Consider the following 18,956-nt stretch of genomic DNA (forward strand, 5'->3'; position numbering starts at 1 on the left):
GTAGCCGTCAATATCATTTTTTACAGTTTAATAAATGATTTCTTTATATGAACAAAGCCTTATTATATAGAAGTAAATATTTGTTTCCACCAAATAGTATTTAGTAACAGGTAATAGAAAATTTATGTTGACTCAAGAGAGATATTTTCTTGATCTAAGAATTTATTTTGGAAGACAAATAATTATTTTGCTTCAAGAACTTCTTGTCTTGGTTTAGATTTTCTTGGCTTAAGAAATGTATGTCTTCGTTGGATAAGTCTTGTATCTTTACTCAAAATTACATCATCTTTAATCGATACATTTAAGTTTTTCAACCAAAATAACATTATCGTTTAAAAAACTTTAAATTTTTGGTTTAAATAATAAATTCTTTATTTAAGATGTTATTGAAGTAAATAAAAAAAATTTTTTATAGATTTTCGATTTAACATAATTGTGAAAATATAGTAATATTATAATGAAATTTAATTTATTATAATTAAATATTATTACATAAATTTATAGAAATTACCACCTGATGTCATCAATGCACTTAGCAAAGATACTTTCAAGACAAAAGCCTACAAATTCTTCCATGACCTTGAGCTTAAGGAGAACTTGAGTCCCGGCTTCACCGATGATGATTCAAATCATTAATAATTGGAGTGCTATAAACTATAAATTTAGATCTAAACCTAGTCTGATACCCACTTTAAAAACTTCTTGCCTTCTCTTCAGCTAAAACTGGAACTTTAAGAAATTTCTTGCTTACGTTTATTTCACCTTATATATTTCTTTTGATTGTAAAAAACTGATGATATTTCTTAAATCTTTTGATTGTTTTCACTATTTGTTATTACACCTAAATCTTAATATTGTTACAATATTTATTTAGAGACGTTTATACTCTTACTTGTACTTTATATTCTTATATTTTTGTACTTTTGCCATTCGGCCATTGCCTTGGCATTCAAATTAAATAAATAAATAAATAAATTCACATAGTAAATTAATGATTAAAAAAAAAAGCCATTCTTAACACAAGTCGGTAATATCTTGGATTATGTTATCGCCTATCTTGAACCAAGAGACAAAAATTCTTGAATCAAATATATCTACATCTAGTCTCAAGAGTTTATTTCTTGAATTAAAACAGCTAGAAATTTTGAAACAAAAATCAACTTTTGAAGAAAAGATGTTTCTTGAATCAAGATTGTTTTTCTATCAGTATACTAAATATTTCTTTGGTAAGTATTGTCGGTAGATGGCTGTGCTTTAATTCTAATGTTTATGGGATACATAACCTATTCACTGACTTAGATTATTTTATTCAGCTTGATTTTGGGAGATTTATTAAACCTTTAAAAAAACACATACTCCCAATAAATATTTTCTATTTATGCATTTTCTCAGTGGAGTTTAGTTAACATTTTTCAATTTGTCTATTATTGATATGGTAAAATCTTGTTTAATTAAAAATTTTATAAATGTCTCAAACAAAAAAATATAATTTAATGAGATTCTTTTTTTTATAATACCTTATATTTTTACTAAAAATTATTTATTTTAATTATTTTTATTTATTTTAAGTTAAAAAGTTAGGTTACACGCTAAAATTAGTTAAAAAATTAATTTCTTTGATACCAATAAGCGATTTATTGAGTACCAATAAATCATTTGTTAAATACTACTAAATATTTATTTGATGGAACTAAATGGGCTTTAATAAATGATTTAGTATCTATTACTAAATATTAAGTAATGAAAGGTTTGTTACTAAATCTTATTAAATAGAACTAAATCCTTCTATCAGTGCGGTAAAAAATTTTTCGTCAAATTTAACTTAAAATATTTGAGAAATAAATTATTAAATATAATTAGTAGTAAAAATTTTCAGATCGATAGATAATAATTTAAGTTTGATCAGAAAAATAAATAATTACCTCTAACTAGTTCAATAAGTATTATAAATCGGTGTAATTATGTAACTGGAGTAATTGGGTTTGAAATGGCAACCTTGGGTTATACGACAATAACAACTGAATCATTTTGTTTACACGCGGCTATTTAAATAAAAGTAACTGTGATATTAATTTAAAACGTTTATCGTTGATTATTATGTAATTTTAAATTTGTTTTTCAACATTTAACTGAATAAATTTATATTCAAATTTTAGTGCCTAAAAATAGAGACAGAGGACAAATGAAGGCCAAGGTGAGAAAATACCCATCGAAATAAATTTTTTAGTGAAAATATAATCGTGGAAATAATTTTGCACTATAGTAAACACTCGTTTATGTTAAGCAATATTTTTATATCTTCGCTGAGTGCTTGACATTCATTTAACTTTGCGATCTTCTGTATACACTTTTTACTTGACTTGTGACAAGCATTTTATGTAATTCTTCGGTTATTTTCTTGTCATTTAATTGTCAATTCATTTTAAAATGTTTATTTTTTTATTTTTAAATCTAGACATTTAATACACAGAAAGAAAAATTTTTTGACTGGAGAACAAAATTCTTGACAAGAAAATTTTCGGGTGCCTGAAGGAAGACCGAAGTTGTGTTGGCCGAAGTAAAAATTTTTCTTGAAATTTTATTCGTGGTGGAAGTAATTTTTTCTTAATTCAAATTATCATAAATACTTGATACAATAAATTTTTATATTTAATCAAGATTTTTAGATATTTTAGGGAAGCAGCGCCACTTACTTCAGCTGAGAAAAAAATTTTCTCACCTTGAGAAAATTTTTCTCTTCAATATTTGATACCCGTTTTATATTATTTTAGCGTGCAATTATACATATTGAATGAAAAAAAATGATTCAATATTATTTGATCTTCCCATTGGACATGTTAATCAATAAAAATATTAATGAAAATTTGTTTCTATCTTTATATTCAATTTTTCGGAGCAAGAGAGAAATTTTCTCAAGACAAGATTTTCTTGACTTAAATAAATTTTCTTGGATCAAGATACGTATTTCTTAAAGCAAGAGAATTAATTTTGTTGGAATAAGTAAAATTTCTTGTGTCAAAAAAAATTTTTTTTTTGCTCAAGAAAATTTTAGGATGCCTAATGGAAGACGGTAGTTGTGTTGGCCGAAGTAAAAATTTTTCTTGAAATTTTATTCTTGGCGGAAGTAATTTTTTCTTAATTCAAATTATCATAAATACTTGATACAATAAATTTTTATATTTGATCAAGATTTTTAGATATTTTAGAGAAGCAGCGCCACCTACTTCAGCTCAGAAAAAAATTTTCTCACCTTGAGAAAATTTTTCTCTTGAATATTTGATACCCATTTTATATTATTTTAGCGTGCAATTATACATATAGAATGAAAAAAAATGATTCAATATTATTTGATCTTCCCATTGGACATGTTAATCAATAAAAATATTAATGAAAATTTGTTTCTATCTTTATACTTAATTTTTTGGAGCAAGAGAGAAATTTTCTCAAGAAAATTTACTTCTATCAATAACTAAATTTTTTGGAGCAAGATGTTGAATTTTCTCAAAACAAGATTTTCTTGACTTAAATAAATTTTCTTGGATCAATACGTATTTCTTAAAGCAAGAGAATTAATTTTGTTGGAATAAGTGAAATTTCTTGTCGAAAAAACATTTTTTTTTCGCTCAAGAAAATAATTAGGAAGAAAAATATTTTCTTAGCTCAAGTGAACCTTTTTTTCTATGTAAATTTTTCATAGCAATAATAATATTAATGTTATAATCGAACTGAGATAAAAATAACAATTAATCAATACCTTTCTCAGAATGTAACACTAAGCAAAGATTAGATTGAGATTTTTTTCTCAATATTAAAATACATATATTGAATTACATAAGTTTATCACTTAGTCATACCAATCGTAATTTGAAAAGAATGACCTATACAATCTGCATGAAAAAATCAATTAATTATTCAATAATCAACAAAACTCAACTAGCTGCATAGTATTAAATTATAAAAAAATTGTTTTAAAATGTAAGGAATGATTAACATCAACCGTGTAACATATCACATAATAAAATAACTCTATAATCTATAATATAAGTGTAAGCGTATGTGCTGAGTATATTGCTGACTAACGAATCATACATAACATTAGTGTATTTAATTCCTGACCTACACGACTGTGCAATTCACGTTGTTGTAATCATTACTGTGGGTTTTTCCGATTAAACTGCATATCTCACATATATATAATCCATACATTAATGTGTGTTATATAAATATGCATAGATAAATGTGTGCATTGGATGCACATGTGCCTCGCGTTAATGTCACAGTACGTATATTACATATATGTTAAAAATAGAAATAGAGTCGTAGTTAAACACATATATATAAGTACATATTTTACTAACCTAACTCAACGTTACGCCACGCGAACGGTGACCCTGACGCCACTGGACGACACATACATAGATATAAAAAGTCACTACGGTCGTTGACTGATTGACGTAAACTTTTCTATTCTCTCGCTTTATTTATCGCTTCTATTAAAACCTCAAGTTTCTTAAAAGATCAAATTTTATTTATTAAAAATAATTGTTTATTATTGTTATCAGATATAAATTTATGTATCGTGCGTTATTATTTGCCTTGACATTTTTCTTTATTTTTTTTTAGATTGGAGGCATTTTTTTTTTATTTAATTGATAAAAACTAATTATCGTTAATAGTTTTTTAATTGTCACTCTTATCTTCTTTTAAGAAATTAATTTATATGAGACAAAGAATCGTTTTGTTGTTTTTAAATTCACCTAAGGGCTGATGTAAAAATATCTAAATGGAAATTTTTATAGAAGTCATGATACATCAAATTTTATCACGGATGTTTATAATATTCATTAAGATAACTTGTGGAAAAATTTTGTAATTGACTTTATTTATCTCGAATCGAATTTACATTTATATACACAGAAAAAAAGGTTCACTTGAACTAAGAAAATATTTTTCTTCCTAATTATTTTCTTGAGCGAAAAAAAAATTTTTTTTTGACACAAGAAATTTTACTTATTCCAATAAAATTAATTCTTTTGCTATAAGAAATACGTATCTTAATCCAACAAAATTTATTTAAATCAAAAAAATCTTGTTTTGAGAAAATTCAGCCTCTTGCTCCAAAAAATTAAGTTCTTGATTTATTTATTGATTAACATGTCAAATGGGAAGATCAAATAATATTGAATCATTTTTTTTTTCATTCAATATGTATAATTGATTTTCTCAAGGTGAGAAAATTTTTTTCTCAGCTGAAGTAGGTGGCGCTGCTTTCCTAAAGTATCTAAAAATCTTTATCAAATATAAAAATTTATAGTATCAAGTATTTATGATAATTTGAATTAAGAAAAAATTATTTTCACCATGAATAGAATTTCTCGAAAAATTTTTACTTCGGCCAACACAACTTTGGTCTTCCTTTAGGCACCCGAAAATTTTCTTGAGCCAAGAATATTGTTCTCCAGTCAAGAAATTTTTCTTTCTGTGTAGATTAGAAGCTTATAATTTATATCTTTTATTTTTTATAATATTTTATAAATTTATGTCATTATAAAGAAAAAACATTTTTTTTATAAAAATGTATAATAACAATCTTAATAGTTTATTGGCTGTTTTTTTTTTTTTTTATAATTGTTTGGTTTGTAAATACATCATCTAGAAGGAGAAAAATATGAGTAAAAAACAATTAGTCAGAAGACTTCAAAGAGAGTCAAAAAAACAAAAGAAAAAAAATGAAAAACAACAAAATAAATAAACCTCGAGTCGTAGGTGGTAGATCTAATTTTACCATGGACATTTAATTTACAGCGAAGGCATGCGAGTGTACGAAGTATGTAGTATGCAGTGTGACGGCGATGACCGTCGAGCTGAGATATAATAATACTCCTGATAATTTAAGCTTAGTATAGTTAAGCATATATTCATTCCTAGACGTTACACGTCGACGTAAAAAGCTGACGGGAGTGGCTCAAGTGTAGAATCCAAAAACTAAAGCTCATAGCCAAGCGGTAAAAGTAATTTATTCGAGCTCACGTCGGTGACACGCGAGTCACGGTTTAACTTTACGCGATATGTCTCTAGTCGCGATAAATTTATATAAAGATAAATTCACCGGATTCTCACTGTCATATTTTTTGAGCAAATAAACCAAAGACTAGAGAAATCAAACCTCTTCCCTCATCCATGCTTTGCTGTTATCTCACAAATATGAATTTGAATATTTATTGTTTAAGCAAATGCTTTTAAATATTTCATTTTATTTTATTTTATTCGCGATCTGATGATCGAGAACGGGAATAAATTACCGTTCGAATTCCAACACGCTGTTACGCGGGTTTTAAGGGAGAAAAGTCTACTTGCAGTATGTATACGAGTCTCGTGCCAATGAGATTTATGGGCATTCCTCGGTAGTCGCCTCGCGTGCCTAAAAAATCACGATCCTATCTGATGTGTTTATATCCATGTATATTTTAACTCTACGCATATTTTTGAGGTATCTGATATTTAAAGACCAAAAAAAAAAACTATATTTTTTGTAATTTTCGATAATATAATAACAATAAAAATAACAACGAATTAACAATAACAATAATTTATATTATTAAGAGAATAAGAAAAATTTTGTATCCAGAATGGTCATATGATAAAATCGATTTTTTTAGTGGAATTTAGTGTCATTGCAAAGGTCTTGATTTGAATTTGTGCCTTTTCAAAATTTCATATCATTCTCACCGATAGTCAATTTATGATGATAAGTATTTGGCTGCATTCAAATATTCTCTATCTCTAGATACATAATTTAGGAATGACCTTGTATCTTGTGAACTATTGATATTTTTAAAGATATAAGCTCATCCCGATGTTACACTCATCAAGACCTTTCATTTGAGTACCCACATCATTTTTTCATATATTTATATATATTATATATATGTATATATGAAAAATATATCAAATAGCATGTGGGTACTCAAATAAAAGCTCTTGATGAGTGTAACATCGGGAAGAGCTTATATCTTTAAAATCGTCAATAGTTAAGAAAGTATAGTGCAATTTAACATAATTAAGAAATGACGTATCTTGTAAACTATTGACATTTTTAAAAATATAAACTCACTCTGACATTACACTCATCGAGACCTTTCATTTGAGTACCCACATCAATTTTTCATATATTTTATATATTTATAGATATTATATATATATATATATATATATATATATATATATATATATATATATATATATATATATATATATATATATATATATATATATATATGTATATGTATATATGAAAAATATATCAAAAATGCATGTGGGTACTCAAATGAAAGCTCTTGATGAGTGTAACATCGGGATGAGCTTATATCCATAAAATCGTCAATAGTTAAGAAAGTACAGTACAATTTAACATAATTAAGAAATGACCTGGTATCATATGAATTATTGACATTTTTAAAAACATGAACTCATCCCGACATTACAATTTTTGAGACCTTTCATTTGAGTACCCACATCAATTTTTCATATATTTTATATATTTATATATATTATATATATGTATATTTGAAAAATATATCAAAATGCATTTGGGTACTCAAATGAAAGCTCTTGATGTGTAACATCGTGATGAGCTTATATCTTTAAAAACGTCAATAGTTAAGAAAGTACCGTGCAATTTAACAAAATTCATTATTTAATAAAGCACAATTTTATTTATTTATAGTTCACAAGTAACGGCAGTCACATAGTGACTGCAAGGTTGCTAGTAATAATAATAATAATTTTGAAAAATAATGATAAATTTCTCTTTTGAATGATTACCCATAAGTAGTTTTTAGACGGACGTAATTGTGTGTAAATTTTTCACTCAAGTGAATCATGAAAATTTATGAAATGAAGACCAATGTGTTTTAGTATTAATATTAAAAATAATTAAATTTCCTCCAAAATAAGTGCTTGCAGAGATTTTGTGAACGTACTTCATCATACGTGTCAATTTTCCACATCAGTGAACCAAAAAAATTGATGAAAATAAATTCATCATGTTCAAATTATTTTCCAAGTGAATTAAATTTTCTATTGAGAAATTATGAATGCTTTTAAAATTTTATTAACAATATTATTATTTTATTTAAATTAATTACATGAAAATTTTCAATTTAAGTAAAACTAATTTCCCAAATAAAATAAAACTAAAAGTAAAAAAGGAAATGAGAGTACGCGCGGAAATGAAAGAGAATTTGGGTGTGAGGTGAGGTGTTCAAGAGCAATAAGAGCAATAGCAGTGTCTAGGTACAAAGAGCCGCAAGACAAGAGACAAGAGTAAAGCAAAGGATACAGAAAGGATGAGATAAAAAGAAGAGGATAGACGGCGAAAAGGCGGTTGAAAAACGATGCCCGGCATCCAGTTAATTTCATAAAGGTCCCGGGCGCGTCATCAGCGGACGGTGCTGCTCCCTAGGGGCAGACTCACGGTAATCGAGCCCGTTTTGTCACTTCTTTGCTTGTGTGTTACGTTACCTAAAAACACAGGTGGTAAAGATATATTCGTATTACCTTCATAAAAAATAAACCAAGAAAATCACAAACTTTTTTTGTATTTAAGGTAGTTTGGGCGCCAAATGACTTCAACTTGACCCCATATTTTTTATATTCATTCGAAAGATTATGATTTAATACATCTATAATAGAAAAAAAATCAGATTTTTTACCACACCGTTAAAGAGATATAATTAATTAAAGTTTTGCGAAAATACACGATCTCTTACGAGTGTCCTTGTTCAATAACTCCGGAAATAGAGGATTTATAAAAAATCGGCCAACTTGACCTCATAAAAAAAACTTTTCAATAGATAGAACAATGTTTTATACATATTCTATCAAAATTTGATAACGATTTACCACATAGTTTTAATTCAATTAATTTTTTAATATCAAAAATTGGTTTCTATCTTTGTTGTTTGTCGGAGACATTACTCCCCCATTTTTATCAGGGGAAAAATGGCGACTTCTCGGTGCGCGGCAAATTTGAAATTGAAATATAATCATAAAGTTTTTTTGCATTAAAATAAATTGTTATTAAACATACATTAAAATTTCATGTAAATTATAGCAGATTTAACAAATTGAAGTGATATTTGAAAATTTAAACAATAAATGAACACCGTGAGCAACTGTTTTAAGTACCGACCTTACATAATCTATAACAGTTGTCACTTGCAGTGATCACTTGCAAAAAAAAAAAAAAATCTATTAATTTGACCTGGGATTGCGAGAATCAAACTACCTTAATAAATAAAATTTAAAGACTCAACTTTTATTTCGGTCGTTAAATTTTTTACTATAAACTCGCCACAATGAATAACTAAGGGATCTCTCTTTGGAAGAAAAGTTTCAGAAAATAAAAAAAGAAATTACTAAATTCAATTAAAAACGATTAAGTAACTCGTAACTAACAAACATCTTTAAAAGTTTGTTACCATCAGGATTTTATTTAAACTTTTTTTTTAATGTAGTACAGTGTACGGTTCGGCTACAAAGACGCGGGACTTTAAAGTGGATAATAAAAAGAGCCAAAAAGAATAAATAAATAAATAAAATAATAATGAAAAAAAAAAAGGAAAGGAAATACGATAAGAGAGGTCGAGAGGGATAGACTTTCGCCCTCATCTTGCTTTTCTCTGGAGAAATGAATAAGAGTGTTTGCCATTTCGCGCAACTCGTCGACTACCAGTTTCCACTAAGGGTGGTAATATTCTACATCTCTCTATATATTTCTACATTATCTATATATATTATATCTATACATATATATACATTACTTTGTAATGAAGTCAACAAACGAGAAATACCTTTTCATGATTATACCAGCGTCTTTTAAATTTTAATGAACTAATTAGTCATTCTTGTTATAGTCTTGTTAATTTCATTTTTTCGTCCTTGGCACTGAGTATTATTTATGTCCTCATCCAATAATGGCTTTTAATGGTAAGGATAATTTTAATTTGCAATTTAATTTAACAGAGTAAATGTTAAATTTAAACATTTAACACAAAAATTTTTAACACAAAATTTGTCGACGCAATGACGCAAAATTTTTCACTGTGTAGATTTTTTTTTTTTTAATATGTCTGCGCATTGAAGGTCAACATTTTCTTTATAATCGATATCCACAAGTTTAAATTAAAAATTTGAGAAAAATTTTTTCTGATAGATTGAGAATGGAAACACTATTTAACCGCATTTAAAACGAACAATCTTGAATCAATAAAATTATTTTGAAAAATTTAATTAATTAAGAAGCTTAAAAAAATTAGCTTTGATAGCTCAAGTGCGTTATCGTGACCACAGACCACAGACAGATCCATACATACAAATTTACAGACCATAAAGAATTTTTTTTAATTAATTAATTGTTTTTTTATAATTCAAAGCGATAATGGTTCTTTAGTAATATGAATTGTACTAGCAACTTTGCAGTCACTATGTGACTGCCGTGATTTGTGAACTATAAATAAATAAAATTTTGCTTTATTAAATAATGATTTTTGTTAAATTGCAAGGTACTTTTTTAACTATTGACGTTTTTAAAGATATAAGCTTATCCCGATGTTACACTCATCAAGAGCTTTCATTTGAGTACCCACATGCATTTTGATATATTTTTCATATATACATATATACATATATATAATATATATACATATATGAAAAATTGATGTGGGTACTTAAATGAAAGGTCTTGATAAGTGGAACGTCGGGGTGAGCTTATATCTTAAAAAATGTCAATAGTTCACAAGATACAAGGTCATTTCTTAATTATGTTAAATTGCATTGTACTTTCTTAACTATTGACGTTTTTGAAGATATAAGCTCATCCCGATGTTACAATCATCAAGAGCTTTCATTTGAGTACCCACATGCATTTTGATATATTTTTCATATATACATATATATATATATATATATATAAAATATATGAAAAATTGATGTGGGTACTCAAATGAAAGGTCTTGATGAGTGTAACATCGGGATGAGCTAATATTGTTAAAAATATTAATATTTTACGAGATACAAGGTCGTTTCTTAATTATGTTAAATTGCAATGTACTTTCTTAACTATTAACTATCATAAATTGACTATCGGTGAGAATAATATGAAATTTTGAAAAGGCACAAATTCAAATCAAGACCTTTGCAATGACACTAAATTTCAATAAAATAACCGATTTTATCGTATGACTATCCTGGAAACAAAATTTTTCTTATTCCCTTAATAATATAGATTATTAATGTTATTTTTTTTATATGGTCTATAAAAAATATTTGTCGTTTAAAAACTAAATCGAGAAATTTTTTATTCAAAATTAATAAAAAAAGTTCAAAATTAAATTAATTAAAACATAAAACATATAAATTATTTGAACAACAGCTATGAAGAAAAAAAGTATTCCATAATTAAATAAAATTAAAACTCTAAATATAAAAACTAAAAAACAACAACGTGGTGCAATAATCCCGTTCTGCAGATGGTGCAAATTTAACCAATCCTAAAAGAATGGATAGCAGATAGCGAAGGAGATGAGACGAGGGAAGTGAGATCACCCTCGAATTACTTGACATGGCATTCGTTACGATTTAAATCGAGTGACGCGCATCGAAAGAGAGTAGAGCAGAGTCGAAACGCGAGCTTTACGATCCCATCACCGAGGGTAGGTTACGCAACCCTTAGTTGTCGGGAGTGGAAAGATTTTCAAGGGTGAGAGAAGTATAAAGACAGTCCTCTGCTCTCACTTACCCGGCGATCCGTGTTGACGAGGGGTGTCGAAGGATCTACAGTTACAGGCCCACGAATAACTTTATTTCGGATCGACACTCTACAACTCTCCTGTTATGTCATATATATTATGTGTCAAAGTCCCTTTTGATTCACCATCAGGAACTACGTTCCATTTGATATCAGATAATGTTGCGTAAAAATATCACTATTAATAACTAGTAATGGTAATGATTGTTATTAAATAGATTACGTCAGATTCTTTTATCCTTCTTTTTTATTAAAAATTGACTCCAATTTATAAATTGACGTTCTAATTAGCAAATTGTCTAACTCCATTTTGTAAAATCTTCCATTTGTACAAAATAACAATTAGTTCAAAATTTATTATCACTTTAAAAAACAATTCAATATCTAATAGAGATATAATATGTTGGTTTGGATCATCATTCAAATAATTTATAATTGGACTATTGCTACATTAAAAAGTTAAAAAATCACACTGAAAAAAAAGTTTTTTTCTACCTAGGAAATTTTTCCTTATGGATAAAAAATTGGTATTCTTATGATTAGAATACGAAAGTTTTTTAACTATAAGAATAAAGTTTTCTGATACTAAAAAAACTAGCCTTATAATAAAGTATGGTATTTTAAGGTTAAGAAAACCAGTTTTTTAAATCAAGAAAACTTGAGTAAAAAATTTAGTATTCTAGGTGGAAAAATATTTTTTTTTCAGTGCACCCTCTAAAAAATAAAGAGTCAGACCAATTGCTAATTAGACCGTCGAAATGATATTTTTCAAAATTTTAAAGGGATAATGGAAATTTGTAGAACTATTTTGTAAACATATTTCAAGGCCTTGATTGAAAATAAAGGAAATTGATCAATTAGTTTGAGAATTATCTGTTGGAAATTTTTCAATTTTGGTAGTTCTGACAAAAATATTTTTTATACTTTTCAAGAAGTTTGGCTCGTGAAAAACAAATGGAAATTATACTAAAATATGAAAAAAATGTGCATAATACAGAGAATATGTATCAAATTTGTATCAAAAAAATATTTCAAACGCTCTAAAAGAAATTAGCATGAAAATTTTTTCAATTTTCATAAAATTAAAGATTTAGCTTTAATGTACTTCAATTAAAGTAAAAATATGTATAAAAATCAGTCGAAAATTTGATGTTGATAATTTATTTTTCACAAATTCTCCATATTTTTATTATATTTTACATACATCAGCAAGTATTTTAGTTATAAATTTTTTTGGTTAAGTTAGTAAAAATTTACTTATAATTACTTACAAATAAACACATCCGACATTAACGACAATGAAACAGTCAGCTTACCTGAAACAGAAAAAAAAATCCAAAAATTATTATACAAATTCCAAAATTAACCAAATGCAATAAACTTTTTTCTGAGAAAAAGACTTGGAAATTTCTATCAAAATAATTTTGTGATAAAAGATTTTTTCTCTTTAATCAAGTCAATTTTTTTCAGTGAAAGTATTAAAAGAATCGGAAATCGAAGGATTGAGCACGAGTAGAGGTAAAAACCAAAATAATCAGTAAATACCTCTGGCGCAGACGCGACTCATTACAAAGCCCAAACAGATAGGGCGTATCCATTCTCGTAAAGCGGATCGTTTGTAGCTATTACTCAATCCCCTCGCCGCTGCGCCCTTTCAGTACTTTCACTGTACCATCTACTACCCCTTTCACTGGTTTCCCTGCACTCTCTCCCTTCACCCTCCTCTCCAATTCTTTCTCCCAAAACCACCCACTTTTATGACACGCCGTTACACTTTTCACTTTTATTACCCTCTAGAATGTTTTTCCGCAATAAAATTCTGAGATTTTTCCAGTTTACGGGGTTCTATTTTAATACGGGCAATGTTGTCTGTATTTAAAGCCACTGTTGAAATATTCACTGGATTTTGTTTAAACAAAAGCGCCTGTGAATTTTTCTACTTGAATTCAGAGTATTGACTCATTATTTTTTTCTAAAGGAAAGGAAGTAGAAAGCGAACAATGAAAATAAAAATGGGAAATTGCAGTGGTCCTCAATTCGATGGAGCAAGATAATATTCTGCTATACAGAGTATCTTCTTTTCAAGAAACAAGTACAAGTGCAAGTAAGAATCGATAGTCTAGTCATCTCGAGCGCGAAAGCTCTGGCCGAGGGTGGTGTAGCAGCAAAGAACTCCTGTAGTAGAGTACTCAGGATAAATCTGGCATTCTATTCGCGTACGACAAATGGAAAAAACGTATCTTTCGGTTCTTTTCTCCTGTCGCAGTCAGCCTTACCACTACTTTCTTTCTTCAGATCTTCAATCTGACTAAACTTTCCTCTATTTTGTTTTACAAAACAACAATTCCATTGAATTCACTAAAAAATAATGGACAACACTTAAAAAACTCGGTTTTCACGCAGTGCCATTTTAGATAATAGCCTCAGATAATAATAAGTCCTCCGAAAGGACTTGGTAGAAATTAATTTAATGGAAAGTTATTAAGTCGACCAACAGGTACACTGATAGAAGGATTTAGTACGGAGTACTAAACTGATTTAGTAACAAAATTTTTATTCATTTATTTGGGATAAACAAATATTTTGTACCCATCAATATTATTTGTTACAGTTTAATAAATGATTTCTTTATATGAACAAAGCCTTATCACATGGAAATAAATATTTATTTCCACCAAATAATATTTAGTAGCAGGTACTAAATATTTCTTTGGCAAGTATTGTCGGTAGATGGCTATGCTTTAATTACAATGTTTATGTGATACATAACTTATTCACTGACTTAGATTATTTTATTCAGCTCGATTTTGGGAGATTTATTAAACCTTTAAAAACACACATACTCCCAATAAATGTCTTCTATTTATGTCTTTTCTCAGTGGAGTTTAGTTAACATTTTTCAATTTGTCTATTATTGATATGTTAAAATCTTGTTTAATTAAAAATTTTATAAATGTCTCAAACAAAAAAATATAATTTAATGAGATTCTTTTTTTATAATGCCTTATATTTTTACTTAAAATTATTTATTTTTATTTATTTCAAGTTAAAACGTTAGGTTACATGCTAAAATTAGTTAAAAAATTAATTTCTTTGATACCAATAAACGATTTATTAAGTACCAATAAATAATTTTTTAAATACTACTAAATATTTATTTAGTGGAACTAAATGGGCTTTAATAAATGATTTAGTACCTATTACTAAATATTTGGTAATAAATGGTTTGTTACTAAATCATTTAGTATCTGTTACTAAGTCTTATTAAATAGAACTAAATCCTTCTATCAGTATAATTAACATTTTTCAATTTGTCTATTATTGATATGTTAAAATCTTGTTTAATTTAAAATTTTATAAATGTCTCAAACAAAAAAATATATTTTAAATAGATTCTTTTCTTTATAATACCTTATATTTTAACTTAAAATTATTTATTTTAATTATTTTTATTTATTTCAAGTTAAAACGTTAGGTTACATGCTAAAATTAGTTAAAAAATTAATTTCTTTGATACCAATAAACGATTTATTAAGTACCAATAAATAATTTTTTAAACACTACTAAATATTTATTTAGTGGAACTAAATGGGCTTTAATAAATGATTTAGTACCTATTACTAAATATTTGGTAATAAATGGTTTGTTACTAAATCATTTAGTATCTGTTACTAAGTCTTATTAAATAGAACTAAATCCTTCTATCAGTATAATTAACATTTTTCAATTTGTCTATTATTGATATGTTAAAATCTTGTTTAATTTAAAATTTTATAAATGTCTCAAACAAAAAAATATATTTTAATGAGATTCTTTTCTTTATAATACCTTATATTTTAACTTAAAATTATTTATTTTAATTATTTTTATTTATTTCAAGTTAAAAAGTTAGGTTACACGTTAAAATTAGTTAAAACATTAATTTCTTTGATACCAATAAACGATTTATTGAGTACCAATAAATAATTTTTTAAATACTACTAAATATTTATTTAGTGGAACTAAATGGGCTTTAATAAATGATTTAGTACCTATTACTAAATATTTGGTAATAAATGGTTTGTTACTAAATCATTTAGTATCTGTTACTAAGTCTTATTAAATAGAACTAAATCCTTCTATCAGTATAATTAACATTTTTCAATTTGTCTATTATTGATATGTTAAAATCTTGTTTAATTTAAAATTTTATAAATGTCTCAAACAAAAAAATATATTTTAAATAGATTCTTTTCTTTATAATACCTTATATTTTAACTTAAAATTATTTATTTTAATTATTTTTATTTATTTCAAGTTAAAAAGTTAGGTTACACGTTAAAATTAGTTAAAACATTAATTTCTTTGATACCAATAAACGATTTATTGAGTACCAATAAATAATTTTTTAAATACTACTAAATATTTATTTAGTGGAACTAAATGGGCTTTAATAAATGATTTAGTAACTATTACTAAATATTTGGTAATGAAAGGTTTGTTACTCATTTAGTATCTGTTACTAAATCTTATTAAATAGAACTAAATTTTTCTGATTAGCGTTCTTATAACTCCTAGCATTTCACACTAAAATAGTTGTTTTGACTAAATGGAAAAAATTTCTTCCTGCCTACGAATTTAGGAACCAATTTCTGCCTTAGTCTTAGTCATCTACTGAATTTATGCACAATTTAATGTTTTAAAATTGCCGCCTTGCTTAGTTCACAACGCCACCGTTAGAGAACTACAGTTGAGACAATGGCGGACTCTTACGCTGTCGTATTTAATACTAAAATGATTGTTATGACTGAACGGAAAGGATTTTTGGGCTGATTTATTATTGAAACATCAAAATCACTGTTCTGAAGTTGAAAAGAAACAAATTGAGTCAGTCGGTAAAGTTTTTCGCGCGTTATCATTCCTCTAATCAAAATCCACCCAAAAATTCATACTATTTTTGCACGTGAATATGTTGAATAAAAAAAAGATTTTTATTTTATTATTATTATTATTATTACTGAAATAAATAAAAATACAAAGATAGAGGAGGAAAAAATGGATTGCAAGTTCCCCTATGCTTTTACCCGTGATTCTCGTTCACGCTCCGTCGAATGTAACGTCAGACTCGACTGGTTCTCCAGCAAAATATCATCTCTTTCATATACGTATATGTTGATATGTCAGGTTGATATGTGCGTCTGCATGTTAGGTCAGACATTTAGACATTTGAAGGCGTCTGTGACTGTGACAAGTCGGGAAGCACCAGACTAAGATATCTTTGCAATTCCCACAATTTCTGTTTCAGTAAATGCATCCTCGTGAATAGTGTATGTCTCAACCTCTACACATCCATCCGTCCATCCATTTTGTCCTCGAGTTTAACAAAATGTCCTCACTAATCACGCTATTGTTCGGTAACAGCCCGATTTATAATTCTGCTCAAGTTTGTAACTCTTGCTTTCTATCATACTGTCTACTAGTATTGAGTATTACATTTGTGTGCTGGCCTACGACAAATGAAATGAAATAAAATAAAATGGTAGCTGTTTTGTGACAAGGTAAAAATGGGGGACCAAGAGGAGAAAAAAAAACAAATAAAGGAGCTTTCCAATTGCGGAAGTGTGACACGATTAGAAGGGATTGTTAGATTTCAAGCATTTCCCTCAACTCATATCAACAAAAGCTAGAAAATTGCTCCCTCATGCTCTAGAGGGTGATTTTTTTGGTGAGTGTGAGTAATATGTGATTATATAACACAACATGAGTGAAAAAAAGAGGACAAATGGATAAATCCCGATAGATGGAATGAAAGGCACGATCTAATCGTTAGCGCCAGAGAGGGTTTCTACTGAATATCCTCTAGTGCAAAATGATCGGTAGTGCCCTCTGCTCACTGATCACCAGGGATTTCCAAATCTAGCGAGGTATTTTCTCTATTGGATTATAGTTTTAATGGTAAGTTTCTGATATGTAGTCACAACACATATCTCTTGTTTTCTAAAAATAATTGATCTGAAGTATCAGCACTGATTACACGTAAAAATTTTTTTGATATGGTCTGATATGCCCACATATAACTTCTTTTATCAAAAGTAGTGTTGAAAACCTCCGACAGCCCGAGTTTCAATTTAAATCGTAGATTCAACGTATTGAACGTTCAAATGGTAGGTTTAGCGTATTAGACGTTGAAAACGTAAGTTCAAGGTATTGGATGTTAAAATCATTATTTGAACGTATTGAACGTTAAAAACGTTAGTTGCACGTATTCAACATATTGTGAGCGTAATTTAAACCGATAAAGAGTGAAAATAAGTAATATTAAAACTATTCAGATAACTATGCTTTTTAGGGAGAATTTAATTTTTTTGGTTGACATTTTACCATCCGTACGCAGAAAAAAATTTTGTTAAAATAACCGAAGATATGTTCTAGTAACAAATGTATTTGTTAACATAGGTATAACAAATTATATGTTAAAATAACAAAATTTAAATTATAGCAAGTTATTGATATGTTATAACAACAAAACAATTTGGTTACTATAGCAAAATCTTTAAGTAGATTCGACAAAATAATTTAGTTGATATAACAAATTTTTTTGGTGAAATAGCAAAATTATTCTATTAAAATAACAAATAAATTTGTTACAGTAAATTTTATAAGAATCCATAATTACAAAATATGCTATAATCAGCTATATCTGATTTGGAAAATATTTTAGCAACAAATTAGTTTTGTTACTGCAATAAAATGATTTCGTTAGAACAACAAATTGATTTGGTGATTCAACAGACTGGTTTGTTAGTACAACTTGAAACATTTTGTTAATGCGACTAATGGATTTGTTACTATAACTACACTCATTTGTTACCATAACATATTTTTCAGTTATCCCGTCTTTTGTTATTTCAACAAAATCGTTTTTATGCGTGCGTTCGATAAAAATACTCAGTCTAAATTTTTTACTTGTAGAATGATTTCCAAAATGTTTTTTTTCGAAGGTATATAGCTGTTTAAGAAGACTAGCTAGTGTTTAATTAAGAACAAGTGGTACTTGCAGTATTTTTTAATTTATTCTCTTTTGATAATGTTGAATCTATATTTTTTACGTACAATACGTTAAACTGATGTTTTAAACGTTCAAAACGTTGAATTTATGATTTGTTAC

The 18,956-nt window shown here is 27.3% G+C and overlaps 1 protein-coding gene and 1 long non-coding RNA gene across 4 annotated transcripts in view; both read right to left on the reverse strand.

The window, feature by feature from the left end:
- Positions 1–18,956, reverse strand: part of LOC123264818 (headcase protein) — a 152,607-nt gene that overhangs the window by 88,443 nt on the left and 45,208 nt on the right. The window lies entirely within an intron of this gene.
- Positions 12,277–14,198, reverse strand: LOC123264884. Its single transcript, XR_006509439.1, has 3 exons — positions 14,189–14,198; positions 14,092–14,094; positions 12,277–12,388 (listed from the first exon to the last, which is right to left on the reverse strand). It is a non-coding gene; the product is annotated as an uncharacterized LOC123264884 (long non-coding RNA).

The sequence above is a fragment of the Cotesia glomerata genome, linkage group LG5 (genome assembly GCF_020080835.1).
Source record: "Cotesia glomerata isolate CgM1 linkage group LG5, MPM_Cglom_v2.3, whole genome shotgun sequence".
NCBI lineage: Eukaryota > Metazoa > Arthropoda > Insecta > Hymenoptera > Braconidae > Cotesia > Cotesia glomerata.